Below are 26,482 nucleotides of genomic sequence, written 5' to 3'. Positions count from 1 at the left end.
GACACAGATCCCGACATGAGGCTCAAACTCATGAACTGTGAGATCATGACCTGAGCTGAAGTCAGATGCTTAACCAACTGAGCCACCAAGGCTCCCCACATTGGCTTTTTTCCTAATTACATTGGCTTCACGTTGCCTTCTGTCACATCTAACAAGTTACTCGTGAGTCCATTGCAATATTTCACTAGCTAACCTCTGGTGTTTTCACCCCATGGTGACAGCTTTCTGTCCTAAGCTTTTCTCTAACCCATTTATGGAAGTAGAACCTATTTCCCCACAAGTCCCCTTGTTTTCTTAGATTGAGTGGTACCCATTATTTTCCCTTGTTGAAATAATGTTCCCTAATTCAGTTAGTCTTACTGTTTCTGGTTGCCTGCACACAGCTCCTGAGGCCTGTCAGGATTGTCCAAAGGTGCTTGCTTTGTAGATGAGGTCTACCACAAATCCACATGCTGTGGCCCAGTAAGTTTCATCCAGGAAAATCTGAAGTCACTCACATCCCAATTTTGCACCCAGAAGCATCAGGACCAGCAAACTTGAAGAATGCAAAATAAGCTGAGCTCCTTCTGAGAGAAGCTTACCAGAGGTCTGGGAGAGTACCAGAAGAGGCAGCCAACCAACAGGGCTCTGTGGGTACTTTCACCCATTTAGGAGCCATCCCTGGAATCTTCAGCAGTTGTCTTTCAGACCCATTTGGGCTGCCAAAACTGACAATGACAAAACTAAAACAATTTCGTAAAGAAGTTGATGCCCTTTATTTGAGGGAAAATAGTCGATGGATTGGAGGACTGCAGTGCCTCGCAAGCAGTGGGACACTGTTCTCAAGAGATTTGGGCTAAGTTTTGGGGTGAATTTTACAGAATATTAGAAGAGGCAATGTAGAAACAGGACCTGATTGGCCAGGAGATCAAGCCTTTCCTGACAAGCCTAGCGTGTCTTATTTTCCAGGATAAGGTAAGCTAGCAAAAGCTGAGTTGGACGACTGCGCTTGGTGTATGTTAGGTTTCCTTGACAGGTTTTTCCCATAAGTGCAGCCTGATTTAAGTATAGATTTTGTGATGTGGGCTGGGCCACTGGAGCAGCCTCCACACTGTGGGTCTTGATATATGATTGAACTTTATTACTTCCTACCTTGTCTGTTTTGTCTTAGTTCTTTTGGTCTGTTATTTTGCTTACTTTCATGAGGGAGTTTCCTTCACATGTGTAGTGACTTTTCTATGAATTCTTAATCTGGAAAGACTAAAAGTCCCATGGGTCTGGTTGGGTGTGCTTCACTGTAGGATAATGCGGTGGCCAGCTGTTTTGGTGAGGACACTAAAATGTATTTTTCTGGAGTCTTTTCTATAACAGGATTAACTTTCTCTAGATGAGAGTCATATATTATCCAGTCTTCTCATTAGGTTCTTTATTTCATTCTGTAGAACAACACTTTTACAAAAGAGATATTAAAGTAATGGTCAGATGTTACCCAATCTCAGAGTCACAGAGGTCTCAGGTGGCTGAAAGGTTATACATAAATTCTTTTAATATAAAATAATCTGAATGTGTCTTGCAAAGTAAATAATCCTTTAACAAAGATTCTGAATTATGGCCTTTAGACATTTGAAAAAACAAATACCCCTTCTCATAGGATAAAACTCTTATACAATGAGGAAAATACTAAGTTCATTAGGTCATTAGTAGTGAAATCAGGAAAATGCTTCTCATGTCATAAATTAATAGCAAACTCGAAAGAAACTTACTTTTATTTTCCTAGCTTTTATCTAAATATAAAAGAAGGCCGTGCCTGGGTGGCTCATTCACTTGAGCATCTGAGTCTTGATTTTGGCTCAGGCAATGAGCCCAGGGTCGTGGGGTTGAGTCCCACATTGGGCTGTGCGCTGAGCCTGGAGCCTGCTTAAGATTCTCTCTCTGTCTGTCTTTCTCTCTGTCTCTCTCTCTCTCCTTCAGCCCCTCTCTCCCTCTCGCATACTCACTCTCTCTCTAAACTAAACTAACTAACTAAATAAATAAATAAAATATAAAAGAAGAAAAGTAGTATGAAATCAAGGTAAAAACATTGACTAAACCCTAAAGGAGTTATGTTAGTCTGCGTGTAATTGTCTTTGAATGATTCCTGTAAGGTAGGAAGTTAATATTTCCTGGTGGTGGCTTGTTTCCCTTGCATTACCCATTATTGCCCCAAACAGATATATTATATTAGATCAGTTGTTTATTTATTTATTTTTTGTATAGCCTCCTGGGTCTGGCTCAGTACTCTGTTAAATGATGCTACAATATTTACCTGTCTTTCTTTTTGCATACTCTCTTATTGGATGGAAAATCAAAATGTTGAAGTCATCACCTGTGTTATTCAATTAAGTAAAGTCCAGCCGGTTAATAGAGAATTATACCTGTTATCTCTTTTTATTGATATATTAATGAGCCTTAGTACTGAATTCAGCTATTATTTCCTTGGTTGTATTGTGTCAGGTAAGGAGGCAGTAAATGCACCATCTGTTTTATCATTAGGTTAGCTGTTTGTTTCTTTGCAAACTGCTATTTTGAATTGAGAAAAACAAGACCTGTCCAAGAAGACAATTGCCTTTACTTAGCATACAAATGTTTATGGTACTTTTGATTAGTTGTGGATTTCTTTTGAATTTCAATGACCCAAGAAAGCTTGGAATTCTAATCCAACTTCATGCAGATTTAACACAACAGTAAATAAGCAATTTCCAGGTGTGTAAAAGAGTTCTTCCTAATTGATTGATACATTTCATTATTACATATATTATCCCAAATTCTAAAGTGGCCATTCCGTGTCCTAGAAATTAAAGCTTGAGCATTTAGATTGGCAATTTTTGAGAAAGTTGGGAATTAGAATATATAAGTGAATTTGAAGTCATTGTTACATGGTCGCAGGGTTGAAAAGCCTGGTGCAAAATTTTCATACGGTTAAACAAAAGTGAAGAAAATCCAACAGGCTACTTATTTCAACTACTATGAGCCCACATGTAAAGGAATTGCTCAACTTGAAAAGTCTTGCTTTTTCGAGCCTCCAACTTAAAAATCTCTGAGCGGTCTTTATGTGCATCCTCAATTTGCAGTTGTCTAAAGGTCACAGTTAAATTTAAAAAATTGAAATATTAATTTAAAATTTCACATTGGCTGTTAAATTTAATTAGGTCTGTAATAACTGCTTGTTGAAAGAAGGAATATTATGAAATCAAACAAGAACCAGAACCATTCAACCCTTGGGGTGGCAAAATGGGGCAGTTCCATCAAGAGCTAAGCCATAGGTCTTGCTCCTACCCTTCTTCTGGCCATGGGCAATGACAAATAAAGAGGCAGCTGGTTTGCAGAAGGCAGTAGCTTTGCCAGCTGGTGAAAATATAAGAAAAAGGAGAAAAATACCCTTACACTCTTTCTCTGTGTTGGTCTCTCTCCCTCTCGTATATGGAAGCAGTAAATTCTCTGTCCCCATATCCGCATCTCCCAAATCACAGCACCTCAGGTGAAGGAGCTAAGTCCATCTTACCTTCAGTGTCTTTTTGCATCGATGTTTATGTTAATCTATTTTATAATATTCCTAATAAGAAAGGAAGTAAAGATAACCACTTACCCTCGCCTTTCCACATTCCCTATTCAGTAGTTTTCAGTATGCCGTGGATGGAGACCCTTCATCAAGAGTAGTGAGAGTTTGGGTAAAAATGTACATTTTTATATCGCATCTGTAAAGTACTGAATCAAAACTTCTGGGAGTGGCTTCTAGATATCTGCATTTTAAACAAGTTTCCAAAGTGACTGTCATGTACCCTTGAGTCCGAGAATCACTGCTTTATGTGTGACATTGCTTTCAGATACTTATTAACTTCTGCCATGTGCACAACATAATTTATGGCTCTTATCTCCAATAAATTTATTATCTAGCAGAGATGCACTAATGAATAAGGAAAAAAATAGTAATATGTTAGAGGTAGAAGGAGAGGTATAATGTAATGGAGAGGCTGAGCCTTGTGTTCATTCATTTACTCTCTCATTCATTCATTCTGTGAATTATGTGCCAGATACTCCTGGGTCCCTCATGAATATTTAGGTAGCTACCTGGTCCTTCTTACTTCTTCCTATATGGACTCCCCCGTTTTGTCTACATGTAATATGTTTTACAAGGTACTTGCTTTTATATTTAGTTTCATTTCTCTTCCTTATTTATTTGTCTTATTCTCTATAGCAGAATTGAATATTCGTGAATAATGCAGCAAAGACATATGACAATATAAGAGGCATTTCCAAGTAACACTAACACGGAAAAAGGATGACTAATCAGTAATGTCAGTATGTATGCAAATAGAATTTTACACTAGCTGGTTGAAATCAGGGCTCTGAAAGTGGAGTCTGGACAATCTTAGGATTATGTGGGTTGATGACCTTTGAATGTAAATGCAACATCATTTATGTGGGTTCCTTTTGGGGATATATAGTTTTTAATAGAGTGTCTAGAAAACTTTAGAGCTAATAGTCTGGATTTCATAAACCTAATGCCTGCAACAGCCAGACAAGTAGAATAAATGGTTAAAAAATACCCAGGGTAAGAGGCTATAGATGGAAGTTCTGGTAAACAGGGAGTATAGAGAATGCATGTCTCATCTGAGGGAAGCAGTTCTCTCTGCCTTAAGACCATTGTTTTGCACTGTGAGAATTCAGGCCCTGATGGCCAGGTATTCAGATTTTTCAAGGAAAGCCAAATATATTATTTTTTCCCGTTTCTTTTCTCCTTCTTCTCTTCCTCCTTCTCTTCCTTCTTGTCACCTCCTTCTCCTCTTCCTCCCCCTCCTCTACCTCCTCCTCCTTCTCCTCCTTCTTCTTGTGACCTCACTGTATATTTTCACTGGATGTAGGATTCTGGGTTGATAGTCCTTTTACTTCAGCGCTTCAAAAATGTTGGGTGACTTCTTTTTATCTTCTGTTGCTTCTGGTTAGAAATATTTGGGGGGGGGTTTGAATTGTTGCTTCCTCATAGGTAACATACTGTTTCTCTCTTGCTTTTACACTTTTTCTCTTTAATTTTTTAGTTTTGCGAATTTTGACTATGATATATCAGAGGATGTATTTCTTTGCATTTATCCTATTTACTATTGTTCTTTTTTTTGTAGATTTATGTCATTTTTCAAATTTGCGAATATTTCAGCTACTAGTTTTTAAAATATTTTTCTTTTAGTCCCAGCCTCTTCCTTATTTCCTTCTGGGACCTCAGTAACACAAATGATAGATCTTTTCTTATTGCCCCACTATTCACGAGGCTCTGTACTTTATTTTATTTTATTAAAATTTTTTTTAAGTTTGTTTATTTTTGAGAGAGAGAGAGACAGAGTGTGAGCCAGCAGGGCAGAGAGAGAGGGAGACACAGAACCAGAAGCAGGCTCCAGGCTCTGAGCTGTTAGCATGGAACCCGACATTGGGCTCGAACCACGAACTCGTGAGGTCATGACCTAAGCCGAAGTCGGAATCTTAATTGACTGAGCCATCCAGGTACCCTGAGACTCTGTACTTTATATTTTTAGTCTATTTTCTCTTTATTCAGATTACATAATTTCTATTGATCTTTCTTTATGTTTATTGATTTCTGCCCCCTCTGTTTATTTCCATTCTGCTCCTGAGCCCATCCAGGGAGGTTTTCAACTTCAGTTGGTATATTTTTAGTTCTAAAATTTTTATTTGATTCTTAGTCATATCTTCCATTTCTTTGCTGGAGCTTTCTATTTTTCCATTTGTTTCAAGAGTGTAATTTCTTGATGGAGCATTTTTATAACGGCTTTAAAATTCTTGTCAGATTATTCCAGCATTTGGATTATCTCAATATTGGCATCTGATGATTATCGGTTGTCATTTGAGTTGAGGATTTATTGGCTCTTGGTCTGACACATAATTTTGGATTGTGTTCTGGACTTTTAAAGTATTAGGTTATGATACTCTGTGTGCTACTTAAATATTCTATTGTACCAGGCAACAGACCTGATTAGGTTCAGGAAGCGTGACCTACTTTTGTAGGTGGGTCATAGTTCCGACGTCAGTTTAGTTTTTAAACTTTTGCTCGGTGATTTTGCTTATCCTGCTCGTGTGCTGCTGAGGCCGGTTTGAAACTTGAGTGGTATTCCATACCGCAGTTCACTTTTCAAAGCTTTTGCTCTATTGCTGCTAGTCAGTTTCACCCATGGGTTGGTTGGGGGTGTGACCGAGTTTATGCTGAGATAGAAGAATCTGTGTACCCAGCTCACTGTTCTGCTCATTCTGATCTCCTGATCTCCCTAGTCTGACTGGGAGAAGGTGGAGTGCCTCCCCTTGGCTGATCTTTCCTTGGTGCACAGCAAGGACTGTAGACATGGTTCCTGTTTATATTCATGTAGAGCAAGACGGGCTGTTGGATGAGGTAGGGGACAGGGCTCAGCCTCTTCTGTAGGTACTGCATAGTGGGGTTTGTTGACAGGATTCTACGCCGCAGTATCCACAGCACCCAGGGAGAGGTGGGCAGGAGGAGGGACACTGCAGCCTCTTCTTCATTGGTGCAGTGTGGGGATGTGACAGGCTCTGCTCCACAGACACTGCCAATGCCTGATGAGAAGAGAGACAGCAGTTTCTTCTGCGGTGTTTCCCTGTAGCAGGGGAGGTTTGGTCCAAAGGGTCTGTCCTAAGGGGTGCTTTCCTCTCCATGCTCTGGCTAGCAAGGGCAGGCTCTCTTGAATTTTTTTTATGTTCATTTATTTTTGAGACAGAAATAGAGCATGAGTCTGGGAGGGACAGAGAGAGAGGGAGACACAGAATCTGAAGCAGGCTCCAGGCTCCGAGCTATCAGCACAGAGCCCGACGTGGGGCTCGAACCCATGAACCACGAGATCATGACCTGAGAAGGGCAGGCTCTCTTTTATTATTTTTTAATATTTATTTTTGAGAGAGAGAGAGAGAGCTCGCATGCACATTCATGTGCATGCATGAGCAAAGGAGGGGCAGAGAGACGGGGAGTACAGAGGATCCAAAGCAGGCTCGGTGCTGACATCAGAGAGCCCCTCATGAGCCCCGAGATCATGACCTGAGCCAAAGTCTGCAGCTTTACCGGCTGAGCCACCCAGGCAAAGGGCAGCCTCTAATCTTTGCATTGCTTTATTGCTTTGTGTTTCAGGTTGTAGGCTGCTCTAGTGTGAAGGCCAAGAAATAAAGGAGACAAAACCAAAGCAAACCAGTAAACTCACTACCCCATTGTTCCTTAAGTCTGTAGGTCCTTAGCCAGTCTGCCTTGTCTGCCTCTCACGGTCTCCTGATAATCGCTGTGTGTATTTTGTTCAGTGTGTTTAGTTGTAGTTAGTGAGACTGGTACGATGCAACGTGTTTACTCCATCTTGTTTAGAAGGCTTGGCTCCTCTCTGGCAGCAATGAGTAGGGTGTGAGGTTCTCATCTAATCATCCTCAGATTCTTGATGAATTTTTATCAATCACCATAAGTATAAGTGACCTGTAATTTCAAACACTCAGGGAAATAAATTCATTGTAAATATGATATTATATGTGCTGTTAATTTAGGAATAGAATTTAAATAATTTCACTTTGCTAAGTTTGCTTCACATGTTTTTACTTTTTAGTTTTTTAATTTTTAAAAACAATTTTTGTGTTTTTTAAAGAAGGTTGTTTATTTTGAGAGAAAGAGAGAGAGAAAGAGAGAGAGAGAGAGAGAGAGAGAGAGAGAGAGGACACAGGGGAGGAGAGGCAGAGAGAAAGGGAAAGAGAGGATCCCCAGCAGGCTCTGCACTGTCAGCACAGAGCCCAATGTGGGGCTTGAACTCATGAACGTTGAGATCATGACCTGAGCCAAAGTTGGATGCTTAACCAACTGAGCCACCCAGGTGTCCTGCTTCTCAGGTTTTTAATGCCATATTTTGGATACACAGAAAGATACAGGAAGGGTAACTTTTCTCCTCTTTTTTTCCTTTCTTCCTCTCTCCTTCCTTCCTTCCTTCCTTCCTTCCTTCCTTCCTTCCTTCCTTTCCTTCCTTCCTTCCTTCCTTCCTTCCTTCCTTCCTTCCTTCCACAAATTACCTCTTTCTCTCTGAGGGACTATCTATCGTGACTTAGCATTCATATGTATAGGATAGGCATGGGATTCAACCTTGACCAAATGTGTGCTCTCTCTCAGGATTTGAATCATAGGCAGAGGAACAAAAATGACTGAATAGATTTGAAAGTTACCTCCTGTGGCAGCCACAGGGCCCTCCATATAATTTTGTTTTAGCTGACATGTTCCTGAAAGAACAAGAGTAGAGCCTAGCACAGGGCTTGTGGGCAGGAAGTATGTCTTCGGAAGTGGTTCCAAGCAACAGATGCGGAGGACAGAGAGGCTAAAACAGGGAAGGAGGGAGAGTTCATTCAGAGATTCATGTTCAAGTTGATCACTGCCATAGGCAATTGAGATTTAATCTTGCTGGGGACCATATGGGGTACCATGTGAAAAGCAGCTCAAAATTACCCAGTTGGGGGATGGAAGATGGTAATATTTTTTTTTTCCGGCAGCTGATGTCCCATTAATTGCCACATGAGTTGCTCTTCCTTCCCATCTCCATGTTTTTGTGCATGTGCATGAGTGGCTCTCACAAGCATACTCTGGGGCAGAGAAGACAGTGTACAGAAGAGACTGTCACATTATACCTGGGTAATTGTGTTCGGTAGCAATGGCCGAATAGAAGATTGACCCAAGAGGATATGAGGTGGGGCCAAGCGGTCTCCAATACATATTTCCATCAGTGCCCATTTTCAAAGCCTCACAGGTGCCTTGTTGTCCTTCCTCACCTTAATCCAGTGAGCAATTCCCAAATCTATTTATGATGAATTCTCTCTCTTTTTGCATGTGTTAGCCAGAACAAATTTCTGTAGATTGCAACCAAAGAACCCTGACACTTCCATTAATCTGTTCTCTTTCACTGCGAGATAGTTTCATCTGTGGTAAAAGTCTGTCTCCTTCGTTGAATCTTGGCATGTCTATCAAAATGCTTGAGCTACGCTTCAAGGACCATATGCGTGTTGTTAAAATAGAATCTTCTGGCCCCAGATGCTGAAGTTTCCCTGTTAGCTTCTGATCCTTCACAGTTAGGCCTAACTTATTTACATAGTATTTAATGACAGGCAGGAATTCGGTTTTGAATCGATGTAAACAGGCAGTAAATTGAAAATACAAGTTAAAGAGATACAGGTGGATGTTATCACATAAATAGCATTTGGTTTTCTGAAATTATAATTATGACACTCCTGAATGATCTCCGATCCCACTGTATTATAATGTGACAGATGTATATGGCTGTGATTTCTCTAGCGATGCTCGCTGTTGCTTCCTTGTCATCTTTAATAACAAAGCAACTGGACAGATTAAATGGAAAAGATTTATTCTCTGTGAATGCCAGAGTCAAAGCATGCTGTCATAGTAACAGGTTAAAGCATTTCCACGAGGAGGTTATTATGCATGATAGGGTGGTACAGCCAGCCATCTCTTTCCATCCCATTGTATCAATGGCGCACTATATGCATTTCTAACTAGGAATTGATGGAGAGGACTTTTGTGATGACTGGCATCCAAATTTTAAATGCTAATTATAGTGAACACATTAAAAAATGCCTGTATCATCAGCGTATTGAAGTTGTACAAAGTAAACATATTGGCACACAAACCGTACCCAGATTGAAACACAGAACGTTTACCAGTCCTGCAGAGGCTGCCTCATTTCTCTCTCAAGTCACAATTCCTGGCACTGTGTAACTGCTATCTCGACCGCTGTCACAACAGATTCATTTTGCGTGATTTATTAACATCTTTGGGCATTTTATTTAAATTTTTTGTCAAGGGAGAGGTTACATCGTTAAAATAAACCTTAAATGGCATGGTTTAATGAGTTTTGAGAAAGGCACACAACCATGTAACCAACAGCACTATCAAAGTAAAGAACATTCCCACAACCCCTGATTTCCGTGTGCCCTTCTCCAGCCCCAGAAGAGAAAGCAATGCTTCTCCTGAAAGCAACCACTATTCTGAAATCTTTTGCTCTAGGTTGCTTGTTCTCGAAATCCACATAAATGAAATAGTGTAGTACCTACTCTTGTATTTGGCTTCTCTTTACTCATTGCAAAGTTTTTGAGATTTATTTATGTTGTATGTATAATCCATTTGGTTTTCCTATTGACAGTAGCATTCTACATTATAAATGTAGTACTCCAATATCCCACAACACAAGATTGGATAAAGTATAGTTTTATTTCTTTTTCAATCCTTATAGCTTTCATTTAGGTTTCTTGATTAAATTTTTGGCTAAGGACCTCTAGTACAACGCCACATAGACTTGTTAAAAGTCAGATCCTGGCGGTATTCACAGTATGAAGGGAGAAAGAATTCACTGTTTCACCATTATGTGTAATGGTGGCTGTAGATGTTTTTAGGAAATACGTGTCCTCTATTAATTTATGGCAGTTCCTTTATATTTCTAGTTTGATAAAAGGTTTTATCATGTACGGGTGCCAAATTTTGCTAAGAACTTTTCTGCGTATATTGAGGTACTCATGTGATTTCCCTTTTATTCAGTTTATATGGTGAATGACATCAGTTTATACAAATGGTAAATTAATTTTGCATCCCTGGGATAAATCTCACTTGGTCACGTTATGTTATTCTTTGTATATACTTCCAGATAGGATTTGCTAATGGTTTGTTGAGGATTTCTGTGTTCATGAGAGATACTTGTCTGTAGTTATTTTTCTTGTAATATCTTCATTGGGTTTAGTGTCAGGGTTAAGTAAACCTCACAAAAACGTTAGGAAATGTGTCCTCCTGTATTTTTTTTCTTTAAATTTTTTTTCCCAAGTATGTATAAGAATGGATTTTCCCCCCAAATATTGGACAGAATTCATTAGAGAAATCGCTTGAATTAACTTTTTTTCTCCTTAAATATTTGGTAGAATTCACACATGACACTTTCGAACTGGAAAGATTTTAAGTAAAAACTCAATTTTTAGCAGATAGATTGCGATTTAAAAATGTTCTTTATTCTTGTGTCACTTTGGCAATTTGTGTATTTTGAGCAGCTGTCCATTTTCTTAGCTGTCAATTTTATTGCTAAAAAGGTCCTTTGTAACATTGGTAGTATATGTAGCGATTAGCCCTGATACTGGTAATTTGAATTTTTGTCCTTTTTTCTAGATCAGTCTTACTAGGTATTTTTCAATGTCTAAAAAATTTTAAAAGTATTAATATTTGGCTTTATTCAAGTTTTCTCTGTGGTCTTTTCCTTGTCATTGATTTCCATTTATTATTTTTGCTGTTTCCTTCATTCTACTTATTTTAAGTTTTTTTACTCTTGTTTTTCTAACAAAGTTAAAAGTTGGACTTTTAAAAAGATTATTAAAATTTTAAATCCCTAGTAAGACTAATCAAGGGAAAAAAAGAAGGAGAACACGCACATCATCAACCTCAGGAATCAGAAAGAAGGCATCAGTAGGTATATATACAATAGACAATAGAATGAAAACAATAGGATATTATGGATAATTCTATACCAATAAATTCTACAATTTGGATGAATGGACAAGTTCCTGGAAAGACATATATTGCAGAAATTAACATAGAAAGAAATAGAAAGTATGATTAGTGCCGTATTTACTCAAGGAGTTGAATTCTTGATGACGAATTCCCTCCTCTCTCCCTGCAATTAACTGTCCATTCTTGAATTCTTACCCTGAGAATTCTACCAAATATTTTGTTAAATGTTTATTTACTTATCTTGAGGTGGTGTGGGGGAGCTGCAGAGAGAAAGGGAGACAGAGAATCCAAAGCAGGCTTCATGCTTTCAGTGCAGAGCCCAATGTGGGGCTTAGACTCATGAGCTGTGAGATCATGACCTGAGCTGAAGTGGAACACTTAACCAGGTGCCCCCTACCAAATATTTTTAAAAGATATAATTACAGCCTATACAAGCTCTTACAGAAAAATAACAATAGAGGAAGGCTTCATAATTCTTTTTGTGGTTTTGTGTTTCTAAGACCAAGGTCACCTAAATACTAAAACTTCTCAAAGACAAAAATAATAAAATAAAATTTCAGACAAAATTTTTATGAATATAGATACAGAATTCTCTTTAAAAATTTAGCAAATCAAATCTAATAACACGTGGAAAGGTTAATATGTGACCAATGAGTTCATTCCAGGAATGAATGAGCTTGATTTGCCATTTGAATATCAGTCATTATAATTCATCTTATTAACAAAATAAAATAAATTTGTGTAATCTTCCATTGTATGTAAAAAAAAAACACATAACAAAATTTGAAACTGCTTCGTGACCTTTCATCAAGTAACAAAAGGGCAGTGCCTTAGTATGGTGAAAGGCATCTATGGGAAATCTATGGCTAATACCATACTTAATATTAAAACATTAATCCTTTTCCTTTAAATTTTGAAAAAAAGCAAAAATATCTGTTCTCACTATTTCTATTCAACTTTTGCTAGAAGTCCCTACCAATTCAATAGGGTAGAAAAACAAGATAAAAAAAGTACACATTGGAAAACAAGAAGTAAAACTGTCATTATTTGAGAATGATATGATTGTGGTTCTAGAAGACTCTGTGCTACTTATAAGAAAAATGATTAAACTGAAAAGGGTATTTTGAAAGATCAAGAATATAATATTAACACATAAATCAATTACATTTCTATATACTTTCAACAAACCATCTGTAAAGTAAGTTAAAAATTAATACCCTCATAATTATATTTAAAAACATCAAATCCTAAGTAGTAGATCTAATGAAAGTTATGTTAGATCTCTCCATGGAAAACTATGAAACATAGCTGAGAGAAATTACAGAAGTCCTAAATAAATATATAATATCCTCTTCATGAATTGGTGGAGTCATATTGTTCTCTGTTGTACCTCAACTGATCTATAGATCCAATTTCTATCAAAATCCCAGCAGGCTATTTTGAAGAAATAAATAGGGCGTTTCCAAAATATATACAGAAGTGCAAACAATGTAGATCAGCCCAATCAATCTCAAAAAAGAACTAAGTTGGAGGACTTAACAGTACTTGGCCTGAAGATTGACTATAAATCCCTAGGAAGTAAGACAATGCATCATAAGTATGTTCAGATGAATAGATTAACAGCAGGGATTAGAGAATCCAGAAAATATATGTATGTGATGTATATTCATATTTCCATATGTGTATATAATAAACATACAGATACACATTTGTATATAAATGAGGATAGAATAATAAGGCAACGAAAAAGAAAAGTAAATTAAGAAATAGAACAGTATGACTGTGCAAATGCGTGCATAGCCAGTCGGTCTTTGATCAAAATATTAAATTAAATCAATGAAAAATCAGTCTTTTTTTGTTTTTTAAGTAGGCTCCACTCTGGGTGTGGAAACCAACATGGGGCCTAAACTCACAACTCTGAGTTCAAAACCTGAGCTGGGATCAAGAGTCAAACACTCAGCCAAATGAGCCATCCAGGTGCCTCCAAAGCAAAGACTTTTTTTAAAAAACAAAAACAAACATAACCAGAATACCTGGATATCAGTGAGAAAAAGAAACCTTGACCTCTATCTTAAATTTTTATACAAAAGTAATTTATTATGTTGGATATCTACATGCAAAAAGAATAAAACTGGGCCTTAACACCACAACCAAAAACCTCTGGGACGCAGCAAGGACAGTCATAAGAGGAAAGTATATAGCAATCTAGGCCTTCCTAAAGGAGGAAGAAAGATCTCAGATACACAACCTAACCTTACGCCTTAAGAAGCTGGAAAAAGAACAGCAAATAAAACCCAAAATCAGCAGAAGACAGGAAATAATAAAGATTAAAGCAGAAATTAATGCTATTGAAAAACAGTAGAACAGATCAATGAAACCAGAAGCTTGTTCTTTGAAAGAACTAACAAAATTGATAAACCACTAGCCAGTTTGATCAAAAGGCAAAAGGGAAGGACCCAAATAAATAAGATCAAGAATGAAAGAGGAGAGATCACAACCGACACAGCAGAAATAAAAACAATAATAGGGGAATATTATGAGCAATTATATGCCAATAAAAGGGGCAATCTGGAAGAAATGGACAAATTCCTAGAAACATATACACTACCAAAACTGAAACAGAAAGAAACAGATAATTTGAACAGACCCATAACCAGTAAGGAAGTCGAATTAGTAATCAAAAATCTGCCAAAAAACAAGAGTCCAGGGCCAGATAGCTTTCCGGGGGAATTCTACCAAACATTTAAGGAAGAGATAACACCTATTCTCTTGAAGCTGTTCCAAAAAAATAGAAATGGAAGGAAAACTTCCAGACTCTTTCTGTGAAGCCAGCATTACCTTGATTCCAAAACCAGACAGAGACCCCACTAAAAAGGAGAACTATAGACCCATTTCCCTGAGGAACATGGATGCAAAAATCCTCAACAAGATATTAGCCAAACGGCTCCAACAATACATTAAAACAATTATTCACCACAAGCAAGTGGGATTTATACCTGGGATGCAGGGCTGGTTCAATATCTGCAAAACAATTAACGTGATTCATCACATCAATAAAAGAAAGGACAAGAACCATGTGACCCTCTCAAGAGATGCAGAGAAGCATTTGACAAAATACAGCATCCTTTCTTGACAAAACCCTCAAGAAAGTAGGGATAGAAGGATCATACCTCGAGATCATAAAAACCATATTTGAATGACCCAATGCTAATATCATCCTCAATGGGGAAAAGCTGAGAGCTTTCCCCGTAAGGTCAGGAACAAGACAGGGATGTCTACTCTCACCACTGTTATTCAACATAGTATTGGAAGACTTAGCCTCTGCAATCAGACAACACAAAGAAATAAAAGGCATCCAAATCAGCCAGGAGAAGGTTAAACTTTCACTCTTCACAGATGACACGATACTCTATATGGAAAACCCAAGAGATTCCACCAAAAAACTGCTAGAATTGATTCCTGAATTCAGCAAAGTTGCAGGATATAAAATCAACACACAGAAATCAGTTGCATTCCTATTCACCAACAATGAAGTGACAGAAAGAGATACCAAGGAATTGGTCCCATTTACAGTTGCACCAAAAAATAAAATACCTAGGAATAAATCTAACCAAAGAGGTAAAAAATGTATACACTGAAAACTATAGAGAGCTTATGAAAGAAATTGAAGAAGACACAAAAAAATGGAAAAAGATTCCATGCTCCTGGATAGGAAGAACAAATATTGTTAAAATGTCGATACTATAGAAAGCAATCTACATATTCAGAACAATCCCTAGCAAAGTAACATCAGCATTCTTCACAGAGCTAGAACAAATAATCCTAAAATTTGTATGGAATCAGAAAAGACCCCAAATAGCCAAAGCAATCTTGAAAAAGAAAACTAAAGCAGGAGGCATCACAATCCTAGACTTCAAGCTATACTACAAAGCTGTAATCATCAAGACAGTATGGTACTGGCACAAGAACAGACACTCAGATCAATGGAACAGAATAGAGAACCCAGAAATGGACCCACAGAAGTATGGCCAACTAATCTTTGACAAAGCAGGAAAGAATATCCAATGGAATAAAGACAGTCTCTTCAGTAAGTGGTGCTGGGGAAACTGGACAGGAACATGCAGAAGAATGAACCTGGACCATCGTCTTACACCATACACAAAAATAAACTCAAAATGGATGAAAGACCTAAATGTAAGAAGGAAGCCAGCAAAATCTTTGAGGAGAAAGCAGGCAAAAATCTCTTTGATCTAGGCCGCAGCAACTTCGTAGTCAACACGTCTCCGGAGGGAAGGGAAACACAAGCAAAACTGAACTGCTGGGACCTCATCAAAATAAAAAGCTTCTGCACAGCGAAGGAAACAATCAGCAAAACTAAAAGGCAACCAACAGAATAGGAGAAGATATTTGCAAATGACATATCAGATGAAGGGTTAGTATCCAAAATCTATAAAGAACTTATCAAACTCAACATCCAAAAAACAAAAAATGAGATCAAAACCACAATGAGATACCACCTGACACCTGTCAGAATGGAAAACATGAACAACTCAGGCAACAACAGATGTTGGCGAGGATGCGGAGAAAGAGGATCTCTTTTGCATTGTTGGTGGGAATGCAAGCTGGTGTAGCCACTCTGGAAAACAGTAGGGAGGTTCCTCAAAAAACTAAAAATAGGAGTACCCTATGACCCAGCAATTGCACTACTAGGTATTTATCCAAGGGATACAGGTGTGCTGTTTCGAAGGGACACATGTACCCCCATGTTTATAGCAGCACTATCAACAATAGCCAAAGTTTGGAAAGAGCCCAAATGTCCATCGATGGATGAATGGATAAAGAAAATGTGGTATATACATATATAAAATATATATATTTTACACACACACACACACATATATATACACACACACGTATACACACACACACAATGGAGAATTACTCGACAGTCAAAAAGAATGAAATCTTGCCATTTGCAACTACATGGATGGAACTGGAAGGTATTACGGTAAGTGAAATTAGGCAGTCAGATAAAGACAAAAATCATATGATTTCGCTTATATGAGGACTTTAAGAGACAAAACAGATGAACATAAGGCAAGGGAAACAAAAATAATAAAAAACAGGGAGGGGGACAAAACATAAGAGACTCATAAATATGGAGAACAAACTGAGGGTTACTGGAGGGGGTGTGGGAGGCGGGATGGCCTAAATGGGTAAGGGGCACTAAGGAATCTACTCCTGAAATCATTGTTGCACTATATACTAATTTGGGCGTAAATTTAAAAAAATAAAAAGTGAAAAAGGAAAACACCTCTCTTTCTGATACAAGCAGGCAATTGAGAGGGAGGTAACGAACTTTTACAAATAAATCTTGTGAAATGACAATATTTGAATATACCCTTCTAAAATAAATTTTTTAAATGTTCAATAATCACATGAAAAAATTTTATCAGGAAAATGCAGATAGAAAGTACAATGAGATATTGTTAAACACTCATTTGTTGACTAAAATTGAAAGTACCAACAATACAAAATGTTGGCAAGGATATGGAGTAAATGCAGTTCTCATGTTGCTAATGAGAGTATAAAATTGTCAAATCATTCTGGAAAATGGTTTGGCAATTTCTAAAAAAATGAATTATACAGGGGGGAAAAAAGAATAAAACTGGGCTACTTTCTGACACCGTACACAAAAAGAAACTCAAAATATATCAAAGACCCAAATACGAGACCTGAAACCATAAAACTCTTAGAAGAAAACATAGGCAGTAACTTCTTTGACATCAGCCTTAGCAACATTTTTATAGATATGTCTCCTCAGGCAAGGGAAACAAAAGCAAAAATAAACTATTGGGACTACACAAAAAGAAAAAGCTTTTGCACAGGAAAGGAAACCATCAACAAAATGACAAGGCAACCTATTCAATGGGCGAAGATATTTACAGATGATATATCTGATAAAGGGTTAATATTCAAAATATATAAAGAACTTACACAACTCAACACCAAACAACCAAACAGCCTGATTAAAAAATGAGCAGAGGATCTGAGTAGACATTTTTCCAAAAAGATATACAGATGGCCAGCAGACACATAAAAAATACTCAACATCACTAACCATCAGAGAAATGCAAATCAAAACCACAATGAGGTATCACCTTACACTTGTCAGAATAGCTTGAATCAAAAAGACAAAAAATGGCATGTGTTGGCAAGGACGCAGAGAGAAAGTAACCCTCTGCACTGCTGCGAATGCAAATTGATGCAGCCAGTGTGGAAAGCAAGTGTGGACGTTCCTCAAAAAATTAAAGGTAGAATTACCGTATGATCCAGTAATTTCACTATTGGATATGTACCCAAAGACAATGAAAACACTAACTCAAAAAGAAAGACGCACCCCTATGTTTATTATAGCATATATACAGTAGCCAAACGATGGAAGCAACCAACCCATGTGTCCGTTCATAGATGAATGAATAAAGAAAATGTGGTACATATATACAATGGAATACTACTCAACCACAAAAAAGAATGAAATCTTGCCATTTGCAATGACATGGATGGAGCTAGAAGGTATAATGCTAAGTAAAATAAATCAGAGGAAGACAAATGCTGTATGGTTTTAGTCATATGTGGAATTTAAGAAACAAATTTAATGAACAAAGAAAAAAGACAAAGAAACAGATTCTTAAATACAGACAATGAACTGGTGCTTGCCAGAGGGAAGGTGAGCGGAGGAAGAGTAAAATAGATGAAGGGGATTAATAGTACATTTACCTTGACAACACTGGGCAATGTATTGAATTGTTGAATCGCTATATTGTACACCTGAAACTAATGTAACACTGTATGTTAACTATACTTCAATGAAAAAATAAATAAAATAATTTGTGATGGTTAATTTACTGAAAAGTTAAAACACAGCCATAATGCTTACACTAGAAAAAGAAAATAAGAAAATAAGAGAGAATATCTCTGGGATGTTGGTGGAGTCAAAGATTTCTTGGTTGATGCATAAAAAGGACAAACTTTCAATGAAATTATTGATAAAGTGGGTTTCATCAAAAGACATCGTGAAATAAATAAACACAAAATATAAAACTAATATAAAAGCCAGAAAGTGGGAAAAATAGTTATAACACATACATTTGAGTTGCCTAAAAAAATACAAGGAACACTGTAAATTCAATCATAGAAGCATGAATGTCCCAGATTTTAAAAATGTGCAAATTGCGTCAATAGACACTTCACAAAAGATGATATATGAACATTCATTAAACACATAATAAGATGTTTATCATCATTTCTCATCAAGGAAAGAAAAAATTCAAACCACAGTGAGATACCATTTCACGTTTATTAGAATAGCAGAAAAATGATATCTATATATCTAACAACAACATATCTATATCTATATATTTATCTCTGTGTCTATAACTGTATCTATATATAAAAATGCCCAATATTGGTGAACACGTGGAGCTCCTGTAATTCTTCGACATTCTTCTATGGAAGATTAAAGCAATGCCAGGGCTTTGGAATAATATTTGGCAGTTCTTTATCAAGTTAAACATAGGGGCGCCTGGGTGGCTCAGCCGGTTGAGTGTCCGACTTCAGCTTGGGTCATGATCTCACGGTCTGTGAGTTCGAGCCCCGCGCCGGGCTCTGTGCTGACAGCTCAGAGCCTGGAGCCTGTTTCAGATTCTGTGTCTCCCCCTCTCTGCCCCTTCCCCGCCATGCTCTGTCTCTCTCTGTCTCTGAAAAACGAATAAACTTTAAAAAAAATTTTTTTTAAAGTTAAACATAAATATCCTATGACCTAGCAGTTTCATTCTTAGGTATTTTTCAAGAGAAATAAAAACATATTCACAGAAAGACTTGTAAAAGAATGTTTATAGTGGCCTTGTTCATAATAGGCGAAAACTGGATATAAAATGTGGGTACAAGCCAAATGTCCTTCAAAAAGAATATGGATAAACAAATTGTGATATGTTCCCACATGGAAAAGTCTATAGCAATAAAGCTATGGGTGTATGCAACAAGGGGTTTGAAGCTTAATGTTTAATCATTATATATGCAAACAAAACTGGACACAAAAAGAATACATTCTATATGATTCTATTTACAGGAACTCCAGAGACAAAACTAATCTATGGTAAAGAAATCAGGGTTGTTGTTGGGGACTGTGGTAGTTATTTGACTGGAAAAGGGTATTAGGAAATTTTTGAGGTGACAAAAATGTGCCATAGCTTGTTTTTGTGTGTGTATATGTGTGGCAGTTATGGGAATGGGCATACATAATTATCAAAATTCAAACGAACGCCTCAACTCTGCATTTTATGATATGTTAATGATTTAAAACATGTCCGCCAGTGCTTTGGATTTGATTCTGTCCATTTTTTCTTTTCGTGTTTTTGAGCTTTGTTGATAGGTTTATACACGTTTAGAATTCCTTACCCCTCCTGCCACCAGAATATATTGTCTTTCTTTATACATCAGTGTTTTTTCTTTCTTTTTCTTCTTTTGGCAGGCAGTTATTAATGGATCATCTTGTGCCTGTTGGGCTTGTTTGGAGGCTTGTTTCACTTTGGACCTTGGTCCTGGGTCATGGCTTTCAATCTAGGGCCTAGTCCTGAGTTGTAAGGTGTGACCGTTGAGGATCTCAGCACTATGGCAAATGTGCTTGGTGGCATTCCTGCCCCTGGCTTGGCCAGGACTCTTGTCTCTCTTTGTACTGCTCCACTTGTGGAATGTCACTGTTCACACACATGGCCCTGTCCTCAGCCAAAAGCTTGAGGCAAACTCTCACACTGACCTCTGGGCCCTCGGACTTTCTGTTTTTTTCAACTCTGTCTTATAAAGTCAGCTGTTTCTGCAGACCCAAACAACCACCTTACTCCTCAACTGGGATGGTCTTGCCCTCCAGCCTGTGCTTGGGGTCTCCCCTTCTGTGCACCTTCCAGCAAGTGCTCATAGGCAGAAAACTATGATAAATGTGGAGCCGGTTTTCCGTGCTCTCCTTTTCTCAACTGGCTGCCTGTTGTCCAGTTCCTGAAAATCATCGCTCAGATATATATAGTCCAGTTTTACAGTTGTTTTCTCAGAAGGGCTCACTGATAGCAGTTACTTCATCACGGTTGGAAACGAAAGTCTGTTATTGATATTTAATTTCTTGAATATTTTTTTAAAGTGTATGATGTATTTATTTTGAAAGAGAGAGAGCACGAGGGAGCATCTGAGCCCGCATGTGAGCAGGGGAGGGGCAGAGAGAAAGGGAGAGGGAGGGAGAGAATCCCAAGCAGGCTTTGCATTGTCAGTGCAGAGCCCGATGCAGGGCTTGAACTCATGAACTGTGAGATCGTGACCTGAGCCCAAACCAGGAGTTGGAGGCTTAATTGACTGAGCCTAGCCAAGTGCCCCCATATTTAATTTTTAAGGTTCATTGACTCTAGAGGAATGCTATATCAATCTTGGTGTTGTGGAGATATAAGATATTTACATACAACTTGTTTTATGGAGCAGGAGAATAACTAAACAGTCTTCTTTAGGAACAAAAAATCTGGTGACTACTGTTAGCAGGTAAATTTACTTCACCTCTGATACGGCGTGACAAAGCTGTGGCTTAAAGTCACTGACTACGCAGTACTATCCGTCTTTAAATCTCAAGCGAATCCTGAAACCAAGAATGCCAAAATCAGAAGCAAAAACAAAACACAGCGGTGTAATACTGTGTGTGAGAAACAAAGGTTGTATTTGTTCTCACAAAATGAGTAAACATGAGCCAACAATTCATTTTCACAACTACCCTTCAGCAATTGCTGTTCAGAATTCCAAGGTATCCTTTTAATTGATTTCTTCAGTTAGAAAAATCATTTGCAATTTTGATCCTCTGACTTTAGACAGAAGTGAGAGACGATATAGGACCTGAAGAAACAGCATTCATGACTCTTACTTCAGGGTGAACCCCGTTTCCAAAAAAATCATTGGAAAACAAACAGGAAGTGGAATCCTGTCTCTCATTTTTAACTCACAGATTTAATTCCACTAACCTACTTGAATTCCTTAAATGTATGGAACTTGCAGATGAAAACCTCAATATACTTCTGTTTTTGTCCATTTTGCTCCTTTCGTTTCCCCAAATTGAAGCATTTCCAAACAAGGCGCAAGAAAATAAACAATACCTTACCTTGTAAAGTTTGGTTTACCTAGGATATCTTGTCAAGGTAGAAGTTTCTTTGGTTAAATTGCCAGATAACTGTATGCCCGGTTTTTACAATTTTAGTACATGCTAAAATAGGTTAAATTTGAATGCTGGACTCTTAGGCTTACCCCCCTTCATTCCCTAATGATAGTGAAGAAACTGCATTGTGTTCCAGTGGTCCTCAATGGGGGTGGAGGACAAGGTTGGGGGTGATGGCTTGAGATAGGTGGGGCTTTGAAGGGTAGGGAGTGGGGGAGATTTTACCCTCTAAGTGACGTTTGACAATATCTGGAGACATTTTTGGTTGTTGCAGCTGGGAGGGGGATTCACTGGCATTTGTTGGGTAGAAGCACAGGGTACCCCACTCACACCAAAGAATTATTTGGCTTAAAATGTCAACAGCCTCAGGGTTGAAAATCTCTGCTGTATTCGTATGGACTTATGCTGTATTCACATACCAGCTGTGCCCCTTGTTAACTACACAATCTTGAGAAGAATATTAAAATGAGACTTATGTTTATTTTCAGTGTTGTCGTGAGGAATAGCTTTAAGGAATAGGGATTTAGTGCACTGCTAAGAAGGTAATAGACCTTTAATAATTGGTAGCTATTATTAATGCTACTGTTGCTTTACATTTGTTAATTTACATTTACATAAGAGACTCCTTAGTGTTCAGATTAAATTTATTTCACCTTTGAAAAGAGAGAGGGAAATATGTGAGAAAGCCTGTTGGTTTGTGTATAGGGAGTTTTCCACAGCATTTTCCCTTGGAGCATAAAAAGAGACCCAAAGGTTACGCTGACAATATGTAGGGCTATATATTGAATATATTTTGGTTTCATATGGACCACGAATCACAGACACCTTTGTGGTGCACACTGAGACCTGACCAGATACATGTTTTGTTTTATAATATTACTGGTCCCACCTTCAAAAACAAGGTAAAGTAGTTGGACCAATAACTGGAGCTTACTTGGCTGATGAGAAATAGAGCACTTAAAATAATACTGTTTAGGGGCGCCTGGCTGGCTCAGTCAGTTGGACGTCCGACTTCAGCTCAGGTCATGATCTCGCAGTCTGTCAGTTCGAGCCCCGTGTCGGGCTTTGTGCTGACGGCTCAGAGCCTGGAGCCTGCTTCGGATTCTGTGTCTCCCTCTCTCTCTGCCCCTTCCCTGCTGGCACTGTCTGTCTCTCAAAAATAAAAATAAAAATAAAATCATTAAAAAAATTAAAGTATTATAATTTATAATATGTTGTATATTTTAGAATATATGTTATGTATTTTATAAAAATGTTTTTAAGTTTATTTATTTTGAGAGAGAGAATGAGAGTGAGGAGTGGAGGGGGGAGGAGCAGAGCATGAGAGAGAGAGAGAGAGAGAGAATCCCAACTAGGCTCTGCATTGTCACTGCAGAGCCTCATGCAGGCTCAAACTCACAAATCGTGAGATTACGACCTGAGCCAAAATCAAGGGTCAGACATTTAACCAACTGAGCCACCCAGCACCTCTAGAATATATATTAAATATTTTAAACGTGAGGATACAAATGCTGGTCTGCATGTCATGTTTATTCAGAGAAAATGAGATGAAACTCTATCTCTAAAGACTTCTCATGTATAAAGGACAACTGAAAATCTTGGGGCATATGCCAATGTATAATAAATATTATCATCCTATGTCGGGCTCAGAGCCTGGAGCCTACTTCAGATTCTGTGTATCCCTCTCTCTCTCTGCCCTCTCCCACTCACACTCTGTCTCTGTCTCAAAAATAAATAAACATTAACAAAATACTATCAAATAGGCTTGCTTTTTTTAAAAAAAAGTTTATTTTAAGAGCGAGCATGGGAGCGAGATTGGGGGAGGGGCAGACAGAGAGGAAGAGAGAGAGAATCCCAAGCAGGCGCTGCACTCTTAGTGTGGAGCCCACTACTTGAACCATGAACTGTGAGATCATGACCTGAGCTGAAATCAAGAGTTGGATGCTTAACCAACTGAGCCATCCAGGCACCCCTAGACTTGCCTTTTATTGCAGAGTTTTCTTGTCATATAAAGTGGGGCATAGGACTTTAAAGTAGAACTTTGATGTCTACTAATTAATGGGCTACCTAAACAGGAGCCATTCATTCCTTGATCATTGTTTACTGAGTGCTTACTAAGTGCTTGCTCCTGTCCTAGTAGAACAATCTAGTGGGAGAGGTAATCATTAATCAAATAATCATATAACATGTATTGTCACACTATAAGAAGTACTCTAAAGAAAAAATAAAGGAGCTTACAAGTGAGGTAAGAAAGTACTACTCTGAACAATTCTAGTAATTTCTGAGACATTTTTGCACTATTTTCATTATTCGTTCATTCGTGCGTTCATTCATTGATTCATTCGTTCACTTGAGAAAACTTTATTAAATCCGCCCTAGTTACATTCCAGGCACTGTGCTAGTAGCTGGGGGAAAAATTGTAAAAAAAATATTCATGGTGCCTTCTTGAAATTTATAATTTAGCTATTCGAGTGACCAAATGTTTTAAAGAAGTGAAATTAGACATTGCCATTTCCCTTGCAAAATCGCAAATAAGGAAAAAAAAAAAAAAGCAAACCAGAGAAATTATCTGCAAATTAAATTAAACCACCCAGGTATTATTAGTGATGTCAATTATATCCTGACCTTCGTGACAACACGTGTACAAACCTGCCATTTATTGTCACTGTTTGCAGGAAGAAAGGAGGCACTGTTGACATCATTAAGTAATGACCTTGATTATTAAAAAAGGAGAAGATGCAGAAAAGAAAGTCAGGAGACTGTCCTGACTGCAACATGGTTTTCTAGCAGACAGGAGATTGGCTCTGACTGGAAGACTTACCCTTTGTCTTCCATTCCTAAAATTAATTCTATTTGTTTAAATATTCACAAAACATATAATTTCTTATTTTGCCTCTAGTGAATAGCTACTATAGATAGATTTTAAAATAAGAGGTCTCAAATTCAATAATATATTTTTATAAATGATTGTTTCAAATTCCATTTATTAAAGCTTAATTACTGTCTCTCTATATAATGAGTCCACTGCGTACCTTATAAACGCTTCCAATAATCACATGAAATTTTAATGAATACACAATAATGGTCTTATTAATTTTAAATTAAATGTACTTGTTCATTTTTGAAAATAAATTTCAAGTGCCACTATAAATAACTCAGGAAAGCGAATTCATTTTTACACAAGATAGACTATTAGTTTGGAAGTTTATAGCTGTAAATACTCTGGTTTTTCTCAAAGAATAAGAGTAGATAATGTAATTTGAGTGTTTTTTTTTGTCTGTGTATGTCTATGCACATATGGTGATTACAGGATATACATTACATGGATTATTTAGTTTAATTTTTATGAAACAGTAAGGCAGCGCTCGTATTATGTTCAACTTAGAGATATGGAAAAGTGGTTTACAGAGGTTAAGTGGCAAGCTCAGAATCATGTCTTCTAGGAATTAATAGGATTTCAGTCTGACTGTCTAAAATCCCAAGGACTTAAAAATAAAAAAGTCCCATGGACTTAACCACTGTTTTAGTAGAGTAACATTGTTGACCTCATTTCTAATTTCAAATTAAATTTCACTTGGTCAGGGGGCTCTTCAAAGCTGGAAAATTTCTCGGTGAATACATTGTTGAACAAACTTGGGCTTTGTCAGTGACAATAGGCAAAATGATATCAGGGAAAGCTGAACATCTTTGCCTTAAATGGGGGAAAGTGTGCTGGCACAGACCATACTGGCCCACAGGAAAGGGTTGTTAAATAGTAACTGCCACACCACTGAGTATAACTAAAATCAACAAAATCAGGCTTTCTGCTCCTCCCCGTTTGACAGACAGCTGCGTCTTCTGGTGCAGTGCCAGCCACATCTGCAAGTCACAGTGGTGAAGGTCGGAGTAAATGGAGTTGGCCGTATTGGGTACCAGGTCACCGGGGCTGCTTTTAACTCTGGGAAAGTGGAAACTGTCACCAGCAATGACCCCTTCATTGACGTCAGCTACATTGTCTACTTGTTCCAATATGATTCCACCCATGGCAAATTCCACTGTCCAGTCAAGGCCGAGAATGGGAAACTTGTCCTCAATGGACAAGTGGAGCCCATCTCCACCTTCCAGGAGTGAGAGCCCACCAGCAACAAATGGGGTGATGCTGGTGCTGAGTGTGTTGTGAAGTCCACTGGAGGCTTCCCCACTATGGAGAAGGCTGGGACTCACCTGGAGGTTGAGGCTAAGAGGGTCATCATCTTTGCCCCTTCTGCTGATGCCCTCATGTTTGTGAAGGGCGTGACCCACGAGAAGTAAGACAACTCCCTCAAGATGGTCGGCAATGCCTCCTGCACCACCAGCTGCTTGGCTTCTCTGGCCAAGGTCATCTATGACAACTTTGGCATCTTAGAGGGACTCATGACAATAGTCCATACCATTACTGCTACCCAGAAAACCATGGACAACCCCTCTGGAAAGCTGTGGCATGATGGCCAAGGGGCTGCTCAGAACATCGTCCCTGCTGATACTGGTGCCAATAAGTCTATAAGCAAGGTCATCCCTTGCTAAGCTGAATGGGATGCTTACTGGCATGGCCTTCTGTGTCCCCACCACCAACGTGTCAGTCACGGATCTGCTCTGCTGGAGAAAGCTGTCAAATGCAATGACATGAAGAAGCTGGTGAAGCAGAAATCAGAAGGTGCCCTCAAAGGCATCCTGGG

General features: G+C 38.2%; 1 pseudogene; it reads left to right on the top strand.

Moving 5' to 3' along the window:
* The first annotated feature begins 6,361 nt into the window (after positions 1-6,361).
* LOC125935198 (glyceraldehyde-3-phosphate dehydrogenase-like) overlaps positions 6,362-26,482 on the top strand; it is a 20,594-nt pseudogene continuing 473 nt past the window's right edge.

This window comes from Panthera uncia (genome assembly GCF_023721935.1).
Source record: "Panthera uncia isolate 11264 chromosome A1 unlocalized genomic scaffold, Puncia_PCG_1.0 HiC_scaffold_17, whole genome shotgun sequence".
NCBI classification, from domain to species: Eukaryota; Metazoa; Chordata; class Mammalia; order Carnivora; family Felidae; genus Panthera; species Panthera uncia.
The sequence above is the reverse complement of the archived record's forward strand: the minus strand, read 5'-3'. Positions and strand labels throughout refer to the sequence as shown.